Raw genomic sequence first — 18,474 nt, 5'->3', positions numbered from 1 at the left:
TGGGTGGTTCAGTGGGTTAAGCTGCTGCCTTCGGCTCAGGTCATGATCTCAGGGTCCTGGGATCGAGTCCCACATCGGGCTCTCTGCTCAGCAGGAAGCCTGCTTCCTCTCTCTCTCTCTGCCTGCCTCTCCGTCTACTTGTGATCTCTCTGTGTCAAATAAATAAATAAAATCTTTTAAAAAAAAAAATGTACAAAACTTTATAAAGTTTATGTATATCATCTTCGTGTGTTTATGTGTTAGAGGCCGAGAAGCACCACGATCTATTTCATTTTTATCTATCTATTCGTAGTAAAAAGACCACAAAGATACACAATAAATATTCTTAGTGTTTCTCTTTAGTATACAGGTAGTTTGTACTTTATGTACATATTTTTCGATTTTCCAAATTATACTTAAGTATCTTATTACTTTTAGCATCCGAAAACAAAAAAAACAAAGTTTTTTTTTCCAAGATTAAAAAAAAAAAAAGTCGTGTCCACTGCAGAGAAGTCAACAAGAAGCCTGTGGCTGCCACAGATGCTGGGTGGGGCCGCGAGCGGAGGAACAAGGCAGAGTCGCGTGGAATGTGACGTTTCAAACCTGCGCGCCTCCGGGAGCGCACAGACCCGCGAGGCCTCAGATTGGGACGTTTGGACCCGGGCTTGCGCAGATGAAGCAGCTGGGAGGAGTCCAAGGCTTCCCTGCAAAGGCCCGGCTGGGCTGAGCCAGGACTGCGTAGGTAGGAGGTTCACGTGTGCTCGATTCGAGCTTTTTATCTTTCGTGGCTGGGTGGGACCGAAGGGGCTGCCCCTCCGGGGGAAGTTCTAGTAACTTGGGGAGAACCGGAATTCCTTTTATTCCTTCCCACCTGAGGAACAAGGAAGGTTGCTTATAGAGGAACAAGGAACTTGCTTATAAGTTAACCCTAATAAGTAGCCTAGAAATCACTTCTTGCGGGCGGTTAGAAGGTAGAGAATTCCAATGTGGTTCCCTAGCCTAGCCCCTTCAAGGACAAGTCCTATCTCATTCCCACTTTGATGAGAAAGGGAAGGCTAGGATCCTAATTGGTTTCTGAGTAATAGATTTTTTGTTGTTTTGTTTTACCCTAATTTGTATTCCTCAGTAAAGTGTATAATTTGAGGACATCTACCTCTAATCAAGTGAAAGACGGTGACTATTTCAGAGTCCAAGTTTTTTAAAAAAATCATTTGTGGAATGAGCTGTTGTTTCCTTGACTCATGATACTGCTGTAGACTGAAGATAATGAGTGCTACTGAGTAGGATAGAGAGACGATCTGAGCTCTCTTTCTCGAAGACACAAGACTACTGTCTTCAATTCATGTGTTCTATCATGCCTGGCATAAAATAAGGTGTTTGATGTATGAGTGAGTGAATCTGTGAATGAATGTCTTTCACAAGCAGCATACCATCATGCAAAGGTGGTTGGCGTGAGCAATGAAAAATAGTTGCCAACCTTGTTTAAAATTTCACATTCCTCCTCTATAAAATATTTATAGGTTATCATTTAAGGGTCTCCGTTTTTGAAACACCAGCTAAGTGTTTGCCATTTTCAGTAAGCCCCTAGTTTGAAATAAATGCATGAAAATTTATTTGTATTGATAAATTTGTTTAACCCCTTATGTTTAAACTTAATGTACTAATTATGTTATTATGCACACAAAAGGCTTTGGATCTTTCACAATTCACCAATTAGACCCTGGATGCCATTCAGGTGCTCTCTTAAATATTATTGTAGGCTGGTGGACTGTTTTCCTCCAAATGGAAAAATTAATTTGATTGGGACCCAATAATAATATTTTACAGGGTTATATTTTTGTTTTTGTTTTTTTCATGTGTGGCAGGAGCTCAAATAGTTTTATAAAGTGAAAGGTAAATAAAGGGAGAAGAGAGAAAGAGTGTACTAGAAGTGAGAGACGGGTCAGAATCCTTCAAACTGCCTAACTCTGTACACATTCTGTAGTTTTCTTGATTGTCTTGATTTGAATAAGGAATGGAATATTAGTCTGATATGGGAGAAGGGGATACAACTGAAGGCAAGATTGTGTTGTGTGGTGTTTCACAGAGGTTTAAATAATTTTTAAGCCTCTTTTTCAAGTGCATAGAACCAACCTAAGTTGGTGAGTTGTCATGGTGTGCAACACAAGTACATAATCAAGATAGAACTGAGATTTTTTTGTTGTTGTTGTTCCTAAACTTGACTTTTAAGTAACTGTTCAACCCTGCTCAATCTATTACTCATCAGTGTTGTTATAACCGAATGGCTAAAACTTCCAATCTGGTCATTTTCAAAGATATTTCCAAAGAGAAATCATTTTAAAAGCCATTCAGAAAAAATACCTTTTATTTTTTTGCCACTGTTCAGAATGGAAAGTAACTGCTTGTAACAGAAACTGCCCTAAATCCACAAAGTTAATCATCTTCTGAGCAGTGAAATCAGCACATCGGATATTAATTATGACTTAAAAGAAAACAATGGATGAACATGAATCCTAATCGTGAGATAGAGAACCTTAAACTGATCTCAGTCATAAACCCACAGTTTATTCCTTATTTCAGAAGAGTATTTTCAAATTAAGACACAATGACTAAAACCACATCTCTCTACCAAAACCACATTCTCTCTAGAATTTGGCTACAATTTGTCTTTTCTTTTTCCTTTTATATGACACATCAGTTGAAAATAGATAAATAGGTGCCCAATAAAGATAGGCTATGGTAACTAAAGCCATACAAACCGAATGCTCAAGGGTTTTTAAATCTTTTATATCAGGGAGCCCAGAATATAGTCTCTTACCTAGTGTAAAATATATTGAGTCATCTTTCTCGAAAGTACCATTCAAGTTATAACATTTTGCACCCATGAAGGGCCTTGTTGAATGTTTTTTCAGAGATATTAATACAATACTACAGCAGTCTAGCTTAAAGATCACTAAGGAATGACTATGACTTATCACCACTCTGGCTAAATTTAAAAATAAACATGATAAAGCAGCATGATCCATGTGTCCAGTAGGATATTTTCCTAATTGTCTAATTTTTTTTTAAATTGCTGAGCAATAACAGCAATAATAATAATGACAATAACAATATTATAATACTTAATATTTACTGAGCACCTACTATTATCAGGCAGCCTTCTTTTATTACTCCTCTCAACAACAACCACATGAGGCAATATTATCATTAACACCATTTTGTAAATGAGGAAACTGAGGATCCAATGGCCATTATTATTATCAACATCATTCTAAATTATGTGATGGGAGAAACTGTTGTAAAATAAGCGTGATAGCAAGACAAAAATAAGCATGATAACAAAGATTCAGCTTTATCTCTATATTTTAGAAGACTTGGGGATACACTTATTTACATACTATATAATATGCTATACAACTAGTATGAAATATTCGGGATTCATGTATTTGAATCACTAATATTTCACAAATTTCAGGCAACTCTGAAAGGTAATTGAGCTGATTCGACACATGTCAAATGTGTATTAGACATGTGTATTAGAACATGTCCCTTTAACCTTGATGAATAAAAGCTGAAGTCACATTGCAATCTAGAATTGAATTGCATGACAAGTAATAAATTGATTTAAGTAGAATAGTTTTAAGTAAATAGTTTTAAGCAGATTGTTTAAAATGTTTCAGAAAGACTAGTATCATAATCACTGAGTAGAAATAAAAATCACTAATACATATCGGAGCTCTTGATTTCTGTTTCTTTGCACAGGTGAATTAGTTGATCTACCTGACTATTAAGTAAATAAGAGTTATTAAATCTTAATAAATAAAATATTGACTATTAAATAATAAATCTTATTGATAAATATCCCTTATTTAAGTAAAATAAACTTTATTTATTTAAGATTTATTTAAATAAGTTGTACATGTGCCTCTCAAGAGTAAGCATTAATATATGCAACCAAAATTTAGAAAGTAAGATTAAATTTCCTTCAGTAGAGAAAGGGAATTGTATATAATTCCATTCAAGCTGGTGTTTTTTAAGCGTGTTTGAAAATACAGACTTGAAAATGTTGGTCTTGCTTTACTTTAGGCACCTTTAGTTGTTACTCATTAGGATGATAGCTCCACATGTTAGTTTAAAAGTTACTGGCACTCAACCTGGGCCTGTATTTCTCCGCTAGAATAATTTTCTTTATGAAATTCCACATTGTGGGTGTTCATCTGATTTCACATGCATGAATGCTTCAGTGCTCTCCCACTAGTTATCACTTAAATTCCTATTAGCCAGTATAACTCATGCAGAAGAATTCAATGCTGTCTTTAAAGATCACCTAAGTTATAGCTTGGGAAGACATTGTATTGTCACCCCCCTCCTTTCCCAAAAAAGCGTGCATTTAACTTGTTAGAAATCAGCTCAATTTTGTTAATGCGAAAGTGTTAAGAATAAACCTGTGACATGATAACCACTTCACATCCCTGCTGAGCAGACATTTGGAAACTTTAAACAAACAAACAAAAAAAAAAGTGGGGGTTTGGGGATTGCAATAGACCACGGTCTCCACAATCAGCTCTCAGTATATATTCCCAGGCTGAACATACCTAGTTTCTACTTTAGGAAAATGTGTGTGTGCACGTGTGTGTGTTGAAAGTCCATTGAATCCTACTGGGAGAAGGAAGAGAATAGAGGAAGAACACATTGAAGACATGTAATCTCCTTAAGTATTAGAGGCAAGACATTCTCAAAAGTTCAGATCTCAGTTAATGTCCCCATCTTTTGTATTCACTAGTGTAGTTAACAGTAGAGGGAACATCATGTTAAACATGAGGGTCATTACCAGCCTAAGGGACAAAATTTGAGATACGTTTAAAATGACACACTTTATGAATTTATACGTTTCAACCTATACAGAATCCCTTCAGATGTTGCCCATACATTCACTGACAAATTCCATAAATGTACAGATAATCTGCAGTTAATAGAAGGCTTTTCTTCTTATGCAGTTGCCATTTTCCCCCTTTTCCTTGCAGAGATTCTATCTTCCGTGGGCCTTCGTGTGACTGTGTTGTTACAGAATTTGTTCAGTAATACCCATACTAAACTAGTCATCTGGCTTTAGTCTTATCTTCCAATGGCAGGTGACTACCTCTGTTTTCCACTTATCTTTCCATCTCCCCAATTTCCAATATTTTTCTTGTTCTTTCAGATCTTTCTTATCTACAATTTGCTCTCAAGAATAATGGGATGGAATTGGGGGTGAGGGTGGAGGGAGAGAATTGTAGTTTGAAAAACCCTCCGGTCCTCATTATTGACACATCCTTCTTCCCACCTTTTCCTTAGGATTGAGTGTTAACTGAAATAAGGTTGGTCCTGAGGTCATTGATCTGGTCATCAGATCCTCATACTTACCAATTAATATAGCAAACTGTTGTAGGGAGATTGGGTCATGAGTGAGCAAGCACAGGGGGGGTTTCTTTTTTCTTTAACCATAACTATTTTATTTTTTATAATTTTTTTAACCATAACTATTTTAAAAAGTTATAATAATGATAGCAAAAAAAATTGTTCCATGTCCAATGCAGTTTATTTAGGCTCTTTAGGGGCTTCCGAAACACATAATCTCCTCCACTTAACCCAACACACACACAGTCTAATAATTTTCAATCCACTTGTGTGAACTGCATTTCTTTTGTTTTGTGTGGCTGCGCATTTTGCAGAAAAACACCTTGTATCAAATTCTTCCTCTGCATTATCACTCTAACACACAGACAATGCAGAGATCACAGGTGGGATAGTAGAGAACATGTGTTTAGGAAAGTCTTGCTTTAGGAAAACTCAGTTTTTAATATGTGAAATTTCAAGCTATCCTGGCCTGCCATTTTCTTAATGTAAACCTTTTATTGATGTATAACATGTATTGAATAAACTACACAGGGGCGCCTGGGTGGCTCAGTCATTAAGCGACTGCTTTCAGCTCAGGTCATGATCCCAAGGTTCTGGGATCAAGTCCTGCATCGAGCTCCCTGCTTGGGCCGGAAGTCTGCTTCTCCCTTTCCCGCTCCCTCTGCTTGTGTTCCCTCTCTTGCTGTCTTTCTCTCTCTCTCTCTCTGCCAATTAAATAAATAAATAAAATCTTCAAAAATAAATAAACTACACAAATTGTAAATATATGGCTCAATATAGATAGATGGATAGAGATAGATGAATAGATAGATGATAGGTAGATAAAAAATGGTGATATCAGTAATCCCAGGACCTCCCTCCTGGTCCGTTTCAGTTTCTACCAACCCTCTCAAGTGTGACCGCTACTGGGACTAATAACACAAGTTAGTTTTGCCATTTGACCCTTTTAAAAATACATTATACAGTGTATATTCTTTTGTATCGCTCAGCATTTTACTCAGCATTTTATTTCATGTGGTAGCTTGTAGTTACAGTTCATTTATTCCACTGCCATATAATATTTTTTCATTGTATAAATATACCACCATTTATGTATGTTTTCTACTGTAGATTGGAAATATTTTTAATGTTTTATTTTTATGGATAGTGCTACTGAGAACTTTCTTGTTCATGTGTATTTTTCAGCATCAATATGCATTTCCGCTGGGCTTATAGGAGGAAAAAAGATTACCCAGATATAGAGTATAGGAGGAAGGGGGTTCTGCCAGTTTTCCAAAGTGGTTATACAAATTTGAATTCCCACAAGCCATCTGTAATAGTTCCAGTTACATAATGTACTTTCCAACACTTGGTATTGTCTATCTTTTTTATTTTAGTCATTCTGGTGGATTTGTGGTTGCATCTGACCTGGGATTTCAGTTTGCATTCCCTTGATGACTAATGAAGTTGGCAACTTTTTAATAAGTTTATTGACCATTTGGAATCCTCTTTTATGACAAGTGTACACATTTGCTAAAAATTTGGGTCCATTTCTCGACTAGATTGTCTGCATTTTTCATATTGATTTATAGACGTCCTTCATATATAGAAGTCCTTCTGGATACGAATCCATGTCAAATATATGTATTATAAATATTTTCTCTTATTCCATGAACTGCCTTTTTTCATTTTCTTCATGATGTATTTTGATGAACAGGAGTTACTACCTATAACATACTCCAATTTATTATTTTTTGTGTCCTGCCTAAGACATTTTTGTTTACCCAAAAGTCATGAAAATATTTTGTTTTTTTTTCTAAGAACTTGATTTTTTTTTTTTTACATTTAGTTTTTCAATATATTTGGGATTGATTTTTGTGTATTACATGAGATGGGAGTCAAATTTATTTTTTCCACTTGACTTAGCCAAGTACCATTGATTAAAAGACCATAATTCGGGGCGCCTGGGTGGCTCAGTGGGTTAAAGCCTCTGCCTTTGGCTCAGGTCATGATATCAGGGTCCTGGGATTGAGCCCCGCATCGGGCTCTCTGCTCAGCGGGGAGCCTGCTTCCTCCTCTATCTCTGCCTGTCTCTCTACCTACTTGTGATCTCTATCTGTCAAATGAATAAATAAAAAAATCTTAAAAAAAAAAAAAAGACCATAATTCCCCTCATTTCGTTATAGGGTCGCTCTTTTCATAAATTACCTAATCATTTATGTGTGTCTATTTCTGAGCTTTTTATTCTGTTCAAGTGGTCTAATTGTTTATCCTTGCATCAAAACCATAATGCTTTAATTACTATAGCTTTATAATAATTCTCAAAAATTCTTAATAATGTTTAAGTTCTCCATCTTTGTTGTTCAAGTTTATCTTGGCTATTCTTGGCCCTTTTTATTTCCATATAAAATGAGAAGTTTGCTGTGGCTTGACTTATGATTAAGTTATGTTCAATTTTGGTTAAGATTTTAGGTACATTTGGAAAAGAATGCACATTCTGATATTCTTTGATTCAGGAGGATTCTACATATATCAATTAGGCCCAGTTCATTACATGTGTTACCCAGAACTTCTATGTCCTAAGAGGGTTTTTTTTTTTTTCCTTTTTCTTTTCTTTCATTTTTTTAGGGGGTGTCTGCAATTCAATCAGCTATTGAGAAAGGTGTGTTAAATTTTTTTTTACTATGATTGGAGATTTGTCAATATCTGCTTTTATTTTTGTGAATTTTTTGCTTTGTGTATTTTGAAATCATGTTATTGACTGAATACAGATTTAGAATTATATTACCTTTTCCTAGTCTAATCCCCTTTTTGTATATAATACCTTGTATCAGTCAAACTACAGTCAGAAAACAGAAACTACTTTAAACAGATTTACTACAAAGAATTGTTAACTGAATTAAATAGTGGCTAACTACAAGAAAGAGTAGAAAAAGAACTCCAAGGATTACAGAGGTAGGACCCACAGTAAGCAGGTTACACCTCTTAGAGCTAAGAGAAAATAAACAGAAAAGGACTGTGAAACCTTAGAGGAGGTGCTGCAAGGCTAAGGGCATAGGGCACAAATAGTAACTAAAATGAGATTCGTTTGCCTGGAAAATGGGTGAACAGTGAGGATGTGATGAAGAAATTTGCCAAAAGGACACCTTTGCTTAACTGTCAGGGCCACAACAGCAGAAGTAAATGCCGCCTGTACTCTCGCAAAATGCTGCCTGGATCCACAGGATACTGGCTGAAACAAACCCTTGAAGGGAAAGTCCTTTCTTTCTTTTGCAGCTTTGCAGTGTTTCTCTAGTACCCTCTATTGGTGGCCAGCTGGAAAAAGGGAAATGTAGTATGCAGAATTCAGTTCCAGTAAGTACAGGGTGAGGGGTACTTCTGGAGTTAGGAGACAATAAATTATTCACTAGCACACCTTTTTTATGTCTGCTAATGTCCCTTGCCGTAAAGCCTACTTTGACTGGAGTTAGAGCCATCCCATTCTCCTGGTGGATGTTTCCATGCTGTATCCTTTTGCACAGTTATATTTTCAGTTTTCCTGTGTTCTTGTATTTAGGATGTATCTATCATAAGCAGAATATAGCTGGGGTTTGTATTTTTTCTGGTGTGATCATTTTAGACTCTTAATTAGAATATTTAGTACTTCTAAATCTAAAGTAATTGGTGCTACATCTTGGTTGATATCTACTGTATTGTTAACCTGGTTTTTATTTGATCCTTTTTCTTTCGTTTCTGGCCCTTTTTTTTTGATTAATCAGAAATATTTAATTTTTTCCTCATTAGTTAGTTATGCATTCTTTTACTAGTCTTCAACATTTACCCCCAAGATTATAATATGAATCCTTGACTTATTACAATCTAATATAAGTGATTCTTCTTACCAAATTATTACTAATTTTAGAATATTAGAATTCTTTAATTCCTTTTACTTTTTCCCATTTTTGTATCATCGTTGCCATTCTTTTAATTCTACATACATTTTAAACTTGGTAGAAACATTTCTGTTATTGTTTTATACAGTCAGTAGACAATATTCATTTTTATGTATATATTATCATATATGTATATTTACTTTTACAATTACTCTTCATTCCTTACTGCAATTCTTCCTTGCTTCTTCTTCATTCTCACTCTGTACTCCATATGGGGTTCCAACTACACTGCTGTTAGACTTTTTCACTGTGTTCCACATTTCTCCAAAGTTCTTTCCTGTTTTTCATTAGTTTACTTTTCTGCTTAAATTCAGATATTTTCTACTGCTCCTTGAGTTTACTAATTCTGTCTTCTATTGCATCTAAAAATCAGTTCATTTAATCTACCTAATGAGTTAATTTCCGTGTATTTCTCCGTTCTAGAATTTTTATTTGATCCTTTTTTACAGATTCTAATACTCTGGTAAAATTCTTTATGTTGTCACTTTCTGTTGTTTTGACTATGTTAGTTATTTTAAATTCCTTAGCTAACTCCAATATCATGTTTATCTATGGATGCATTTCTATTGTCTACTTTTTCTTTTGGTTTCTTGATTATGTTATTGTGGGGCGTCTGGGGGGCATATCTAATTTTTTATTAAAGACTGACAATTATGTATAGAATATTATAGAGGATGCAATGTTGCATTTTCCTCTGTAATGAATTCATCCCTCTCTTCACTAGGCAGATAACATGATAGTTTATCATAATTTAATGAACTGTTCCATGTTGAGGCTGGGTTGAAGCTCTGGAAAGAGTGTACCTCTACGTATGGTTCACTCTGGTTCTCAAGAATTTTCAGCTGACAGTCCGATGTTTCTCTAAGGCCCTTCCTTCTGCAGGTCCTTTCTGTCAAGACTGACAAATTTTGCATTGCTTTTCAGAGTCTTTCCATTTAGGTCTTTGGTGTTCTGCCCCATGAAGGCCCAGAAATTGGCATTTTTTGAGGTGATAAACATCCCTGTATTTGAGGCCCCTCAGATACCTACCCAAAGCTGTGCTGGTTTTTTGTCACCCAAGATTCTCCTTCCTCAGTTCCAATGCTGAGATTCTCAGTTACCTCCCTATGCCCAATTGGCAAATGCCCCCAGGATAAAAATGGCTCTAAGTCACTTCAGCATAGAATTTATACCCTCTCTGTTTCTCATTGCCTTCCCAGCATCCTAATACTCTCAGACAATTTGGTATTTTATACTGTTTTTCTGTTTGTTCTCAAGAAAAGTTATGATCTGCAAACTACTACATCTCTCCACCATAGCAGAACCTGACATGTAACCAAATAGTTTGATACATTTTGGCAGATTCGGATTGTGAAAATTAACTAATTTGAAAAAGTATGGCTTCAAGTTTGATACACATCAAAAATTTTTTCCAAGCAGTTCCTTTGACTTCATGGTTCTCTTTTTCAGAGATTAATTAGGAAAATATTAGTGGATAATTAATATACAATCAGTTTTCAAATATTTCTCAATTCCAGAAACCTGTAAATCTTCATTAAGTATAATTCAAACCTGATTGAAAAAGTAGAAAATGTATTTCTAAACTATTTTTATATCTCCTCTATCTTAATTCTAAAATTAATTTCTCCTGCAGACGAATGTGTTTCTGCAAAATAAGTAGCACTACTTATACCAGAAAAAGATTCAAAAAAATCTTCAGATAATACTACTAAAAAACTGTAGTGGGAAGCAATTAAATGAATTTCTTTCTTTCTTTCTTTCTTTCTTTCTTTTGTTCATTCTTTCTTGATGAGGGGGAGAAGGGGCAGTGTAGTGTATTTGGTAAGGGAGGCCCAGAGAGCCCTCTTTGCCCCCTTTACACCCCTTTTTATCTTCCAGAGGAAAGTAGAGGGATGCTGGCTATACTTTGAAATGAGGCTATGTGTTTCAAACCTGGGAATGGGTAAGAGGGGACCTGTGCTTTGAGCAACCTGAGCCAGAGGGAGAGGGCTATTGGAGGGTTGAAAGGAAGAAGGATGGTACTTGGCAACTTGTACCTTTCACTGGGAAGGAGGCAGCAGCCAACAGTAGCTCAGAGGTTTGTAAACTGAGTCTGCTGGCTTCAACAAGGGAGGCAATGAAGTCAAATTAAATATAAAAAAGTTGTTTGTGCAAAAATAAACAATATATACAAGATCTAAAGAGTTCTGTTTGAAAATACTTCATAGTTATATCTTCAGTAAAATATCAAACTGGAAATCTAGAAAAGAATCAGGTAAACCCTACTTTGACTCAAATGTTTATGTGAAATGGCTTGGCATACACAGATAGGTAGATAAATCAATCTCTCTCTTTCTCTCTCTCTCTCTTTCTCTTCCCTCTCAGGTTCTGTGGTAAGTGTGATACAACATTATGCCATTAATCTTTAGGCAAATCATGTAAATAATCTTATCCAAGAGTTTCTGAAGTGTTAAAAATGACCCTTTATTCTTCAACTTCTAAGGGAAAGGACAGCTTAGGGATTGTTAAATTGAAATGCAGTGTAAATATATTTAAAAATATTATAATGACAACAGTGATAGTTTTATTATATAACATGTTGGGAGATTAGGGGATTTCTATCTTTACTTTCTATCTATCTCCAACCCCACTCTGAAGATACTTTACAGGGATTTATAATGATCTTATGTGAAAATAAACATCCAGTTCAGCCTCAGGGAGAAATAATTTAGAAGCAGTCTCATCTTCATGCCTCAGGTTCTACTTGTGAGGTAAGAGTGGTGAATATTAATTATTCATTCATTACCTGTGGTGTACCCATTTTATGAATCATGCTATATTTGGGCAGGTATGTATGATAACAGTGGAAAGTAGATGAGCTATCTCTACTTGTGATTGGTATTCTCTTATTTTACTGATTGCTCTCCAGGACACAAAATCCTCAGGGAGCAAATTTCTTGAGATTCATTTTTTTGTGTGTGTGGAAATATTAATTACCAACTTGTGAAATATAGGGAGAAAAATTGTGTGTGTGTGTGTGTGTGCATATAAACAGTTTTACAATGTAAAACGAAGCACTTATAATTAAACATTACTCGTATGTTTATGTATAAACATTATTATGTTTGGAATTAGTTCATGATATAGTATATACACTATATTTAACAACTATCCTTTGTAGAACACTTATTATGTGCCAGATGATGCATTAGTCCCTAACACATGTTGTTTTGTTAATCCTTCAATCTTCCCTATGGGGAATGAATTCATTTTCATGTTTTAAGGATAAAAAACAAAAGATCTATCAAAGTTAAGTAGTCTCTTCAGCAAGAAATAGAATTAGGATTTGAATTCATATCTCTTCAAGTCCAAAAGGCATGTCCTGTCCACTATGCCACTTTGATTTTTTTTTAATTAATTTTATTTTTTATAAACATATAATATATTTTTATCCCCAGGGGTACAGGTCTGTGAATCACCAGGTTTACACACTTCACAGCACTCACCATAGCACATACCCTCCCCAGTGTCCATAATCCCACCCCCCTCCCAATCCCCCTCCCCCCATCAACCCTCAGTTTGTTTTGTGAGATTAAGAGTCACTTATGGTTTGTCTCCCTCCCAATTCCATCTTGTTTCATTTACTCTACTCCTACCCCCTTAACCCCCCATGTTGCATCTCCTATCCCTCATATCAGGGAGATCATATGATAGTTGTCTTTCTCCGATTGACTTATTTCGCTAAGCATGATACCCTCTAGTTCCATCCACGTCGTCGCAAATGGCAAGATTTCATTTCTTTTGATGGCTGCATAGTATTCCATTGTGTATATATACCACATCTTCTTCATCCATTCGTCTGTTGATGGACATCTAGGTTCTTTCCATAGTTTGGCTATTGTAGACATTGCTGCTATAAACATTCGGGTGCACGTGCCCCTTCGGATCACTACGTTTGTATCTTTAGGGTAAATACCCAGCAGTGCAATTGCTGGGTCATAGGGTAGTTCTATTTTCAACATTTTGAGGAACCTCCATGCTGTTTTCCAGAGTGGTTGCACCAGCTTGCATTCCCACCAACAGTGTAGGAGGGTTCCCCTTTCTCCGCATCCTCGCCAGCATCTGTCATTTCCTGACTTGTTAATTTTAGCCATTCTGACTGGTGTGAGGTGATATCTCATTGTGGTTTTGATTTGTATTTCCCTGATGCTGAGTGATGTGGAGCACTTTTTCATGTGTCTGTTGGCCATCTGGATGTCTTCTTTGCAGAAATGTCTGTTCATGTCCTCTGCCCATTTCTTGATTGGATTATTTGTTCTTTGGGTGTTGAGTTTGCTAAGTTCTTTATAGATTTTGGACACTAGCCCTTTATCTGATATGTCATTTGCAAATATCTTCTCCCATTCTGTCAGTTGTCTTTTGGTTTTGTTAACTGTTTCCTTTGCTGTGCAAAAGCTTTTGATCTTGATAAAATCCCAATAGTTCATTTTTGCCCTTGCTTCCCTTGCTTTTGGCGATGTTCCTAGGAAGATGTTGCTGCAACTGAGGTCGAAGAGGTTGTTGACTGTGTTCTCCTCAAGGATTTTGATGGATTCCTTTCTCACATTGAGATCCTTCATCCATTTTGAGTCTATTTTCGTGTGTGGTGTAAGGAAATGATCCAATTTCATTTTTCTGCATGTGGCTGTCCAATTTTCCCAACACCATTTATTGAAGAGGCTGTCTTTGTTCCATTGGACATTCTTTCCTGCTTTGTCGAAGATGAGTTGACCATAGAGTTGAGGGTCTATTTCTGGGCTCTCTATTCTGTTCCATTGATCTATGTGTCTGTTTTTGTGCCAGTACCAGGCTGTCTTGATGATGACAGCTTTGTAATAGAGCTTGAAGTCCGGAATTGTGATGCCACCAACTTTGGCTTTCTTTTTCAATATTCCTTTGGCTATTCGAGGTCTTTTCCGGTTCCATATAAATTTTAGGATTATTTGTTCCATTTCTTTGAAAAAAATGGATGGTCCTTTGATAGGAATTGCATTAAATGTGTAGATTGCTTTAGGTAGCATAGACATTTTCACAATATTTATTCTTCCAATCCAGGAGCATGGAACATTTTTCCATTTCTTTGTGTCTTCCTCAATTTCTTTCATGAGTACTTTATAGTTTTCTGTGTATAGATTCTTAGTCTCTTTGGTTAGGTTTATTCCTAGGTATCTAATAGTTTTGGGTGCAATTGTAGATGGGATGGACTCCTTAATTTCTCTTTCTTCTGTCTTGTTGTTGGTGTAGAGAAATGCAACTGATTTCTGTGCATTGATTTTATATCCTGACACTTTACTGAATTCCTGGACAAGTTCTAGCAGTTTTGGAGTGGAGTCTTTTGGGTTTTCCACATATAGTATCATATCATCTGCGAAGAGTGATAGTTTGACTTCTTCTTTGCCGATTTGGATGCCTTTAATTTCCTTTTGTTGTCTGATTGCTGAGGCTAGGACTTCTAGTACTATGTTGAATAGCAGTGGTGATAACGGACATCCCTGCCGTGTTCCTGACCTTAGCGGAAAAGCTTTCCGTTTTTCTCCATTGAGAATGATATTTGCGGTGGGTTTTTCATAGATGGCTTTGATAATATTGAGGTATGTGCCGTCTATCCCTACACTTTGAAGAGTTTTGATCAGGAAGGGATGCTGTACTTTGTCAAATGCTTTTTCAGCATCTATGGAGAGTATCATATGGTTCTTGTTCTTTCTTTTATTAATGTGTTGTATCACACTGATTGATTTGCGGATGTTGAACCAGCCTTGCAGCCCTGGAATAAATCCCACTTGGTCGTGGTGAATAATCCTTTTAATGTACTGTTGAATCCTATTGGCTAGTATTGTGGCGAGAATTTTTGCATCTGTGTTCATCAAGGATATTGGTCTGTAGTTCTCTTTTTTGATGGGATCCTTGTCTGGTTTTGGGATCAAGGTGATGCTGGCCTCATAAAATGAGTTTGGAAGTTTTCCTTCTATTTCTATTTTTTGGAACAGTTTCAGGAGAATAGGAATTAGTTTTTCTTTAAATGTTTGGTAGAATTCCCCCGGGAAGCCATCTGGCCCTGGGCTTTTGTTTGTTTGGAGATTTTTGATGACTGTTTCAATCTCCTTACTGCTTATGGGTCTGTTGAGGCTTTCTATTTCTTCCTGGTTCAGTTGTGGTAGTTTATATGTCTCTAGGAATGCATCCATTTCTTCCAGATTGTCCAATTTGTTGGCGTAGAGTTGCTCATAGTATGTTCTTATAATTGTCTGTATTTCTTTGGTGTTCGTTGTGATCTCTCCTCTTTCATTCATGATTTTATTTATTTGGGTCCTCTTTTCTTTTTGATAAGTCTGGCCAGGGGTTTATCAATCTTATTAATTCTTTCAAAGAACCAGCTCCTAGTTTCGTTGATTTGTTCTATTGTTTTTTTGGTTTCTATTTCATTGATTTCTGCTCTGATCTTTATGATTTCTCTTCTCCTGCTGGGTTTAGGGTTTCTTTCTTGTTCTTTCTCCAGCTCCTTTAGGTGTAGGGTTAGGTTGTGTACCTGAGACCTCTCTTGTTTCTTGAGAAAGGCTTGTACCGCTATATATTTTCCTCTCAGGACTGCCTTTGTTGTGTCCCACAGATTTTGAACTGTTGTGTTTTCATTATCATTTGTTTCCATGAATTTTTTCAATTCTTCTTTAATTTCCTGGTTGACCCATTCATTCTTTAGAAGGATGCTGTTTAGTCTCCATGTATTTGGGTTCTTTCCAAATTTCCTCTTGTGATTGAGTTCTAGCTTCAGAGCATTGTGGTCTGAAAATATGCAGGGAATGATTCGCCACTTTGATTTTTAAGCTTAGAACACCCTCCCAGGAAAGCCAGATAGCAGCTCTGATCTCTTGCTCCCAAGCTCTCATGAAGCACAATCCATTTTATTCATCTTTGTAATCCCCCAGGAATTAGCCCAGTATTTTCACCTTGTACGAATTCAACAAGTGCTTGTTTACTAAATGGATGATTGAATGTCTACCAGTAATTCATCCTTATAAACTTAGTTTTGGGGAAGGTAAGTGTGTACACCTTAAAGTGTTTCTTGAGCATCAGCTGCTACTGCAGCCTCTGTCTTCTGGCAGTCTGCTTCATCAGTGCCAACTCAGGTTCCAGTTTTACCTCACCAGGAGGAAGCATGCAAATGCATTGGCCCAGGGCCAGCCTGGTCACCGGAACACTGTGTCAGACTCCTCTGGAATAGACTGACCATGAGCATGCTTAGGGCACCAGCAAATAGCATTACCCAAACAACAACTTTATGGAAAAAAATCTGGTTTATAATTTAATATTTCAAAAAAGCAATTAGCATAATAATATCTGAAAGTTGTTGAACATTTTAAAAATTTATTTTATTTAGTATTGTTTTTACTAATACTTTAATTTATATATTTGTCTTACTAATACTTTTTTAAAAAAGATTTTATTTATTTATTTGTCAGAGAGAGAGAGAGCACAAGCAGGGGGAGTGGCAGGCAGAGACAAAAGCAGGCTTCCTGCTGAGCGGGGAGCCCTATGCAAGACTCTGTCTCAAGATCTTGGGATCATGACCTCAGCAGAAGGCAGACACTTAACCGACTGAGCCTTCCAGGTGTCCCATTTTACTAATACTTTCAATTTCAAGTGGTGGGAGGATGAAGGGGGAGAGTTAGGAGGTGGTGCGTATACAGTAACTATATTAATGTTTTGGACCTCTTGTATTTCTACTATAGCCCTTCTCTGCTTATTAAACATGCAGATACCTGTGCATCTACCCCAGACCTAGTGACTGAAATCTGTGGGGCCTGGAACCTAAGGGGCCTTAGCCAATTCTGGTGCATACTAACAGGACCTCCACTGAATCATAAACTCTTTGAGTGTAGAAGTGATCTTTGGTTCAACATTGCATTCCATGCTGACACAGATCATGATAGAGAGTAGCTTACTAGTCAATCATGAATGAATAATTAAATGAATTAATGGATTCTTAAAAGATAGATTTGTTTAAGTCATCACTGTAGTCTTCCCCTATCTTGCCTACTTAATGCAATGAGCTTTTGTTTCCAACTAATGAAGACACTATGTTTTTAACAAATAAATGTCGATTGCATTTAAAGAAATGTGGATGTGATAGAAATCTAGAACCAGAGCCTATACACCAACTTCAAGTATTACTGTTGCCACCAAATAGGGATATGCTCTCTCTGGCCCTTATCTTCAAAATGAAGGAATTGGAGTAGGTATGCCCTGTGAGTCCCTTCCATTGTTCAAAATTCAGTTTTCAGATTTTAAAATGTTTTAAAATAAAACAGTCCCTATTATGTAAATGTTTGTGTGTACTCTTACTTAATTCGTATTTCTTGAAAGCACAGGTTTTACTTTTTTTAAAAAATGAGGATACATAAAGTCAAACAGTATTTCAGGAAAAGGCTAAACATGTTTTTATCAATAATTTAGTGGTGGCCAACCTTCTGTGTAAGCATTATAGTAATACTGTAAATCGGGAAGAGAAAAATCATCATTTTGCAATTATCATTATTAAGATTGCTCAGTCAAAAGATCATCAGTAAATGCTAAATTGGGAGGGAGAAGGTTGATGAGGAGCAGAATAATTACGTGGTCTCAAAATGTCTCCCCAGAGGCTGCTTTTAAGCTGCCAGAGGGATATCTAACATGTTGACCAGGTGATTAAAACAGACATCACCAAAGAAAAGCAAGTGAACATTGTGTGCCTTCGAATGTAATACCTAAGGAAAGACACAACATCATTCTGTAGTATTCTGACTGGGTAGCCATAACCTAAGTCTAATCATGTAGAAATATCAGACAAACCCTAATTGAGGTAGACTTTATAATCTGTTCAAAAATGCCAGTGACTTGGAAGACAAAAAAAAAGCCTGGGAAACTGTTTCAGAGCAAAAGAAACTGAGGAGACATGACAACTATATGCACTATATATCTTAGAATGAATCTTATACTGGAGGAAAAAATAGTAAAAGGTCATCATTAAGACAACTGACAAAATTAGAATTGGGACTGTAGATTAGACAATAGTATTGTATCAGTGTTAAAGTCAATGAATTTGATAAATATATTACACAAGATAAATATTACCGATCTGAAGAAATGTGCACTGAAGTAATAAGGGGTAATGAGGCATGATGTATACAACCTA

General features: G+C 36.3%; 1 protein-coding gene across 1 annotated transcript in view; it reads left to right on the top strand.

Annotated features, from left to right (window-relative positions):
• The first annotated feature begins 617 nt into the window (after positions 1-617).
• Positions 618-18,474, top strand: part of SPATA16 (spermatogenesis associated 16) — a 245,971-nt gene continuing 228,114 nt past the window's right edge. Inside the window, exons 1-2 of the mRNA XM_047730665.1 lie at positions 618-662; positions 700-721. The gene's annotated coding sequence lies outside the window, so the exon portion shown is untranslated. The remainder of the gene's footprint in view (positions 663-699; positions 722-18,474) is intronic.

Source organism: Lutra lutra, chromosome 1 (assembly GCF_902655055.1).
Source record: "Lutra lutra chromosome 1, mLutLut1.2, whole genome shotgun sequence".
Taxonomy (NCBI): domain Eukaryota; kingdom Metazoa; phylum Chordata; class Mammalia; order Carnivora; family Mustelidae; genus Lutra; species Lutra lutra.
This window is presented reverse-complemented; position numbering and strand designations above follow the sequence as displayed.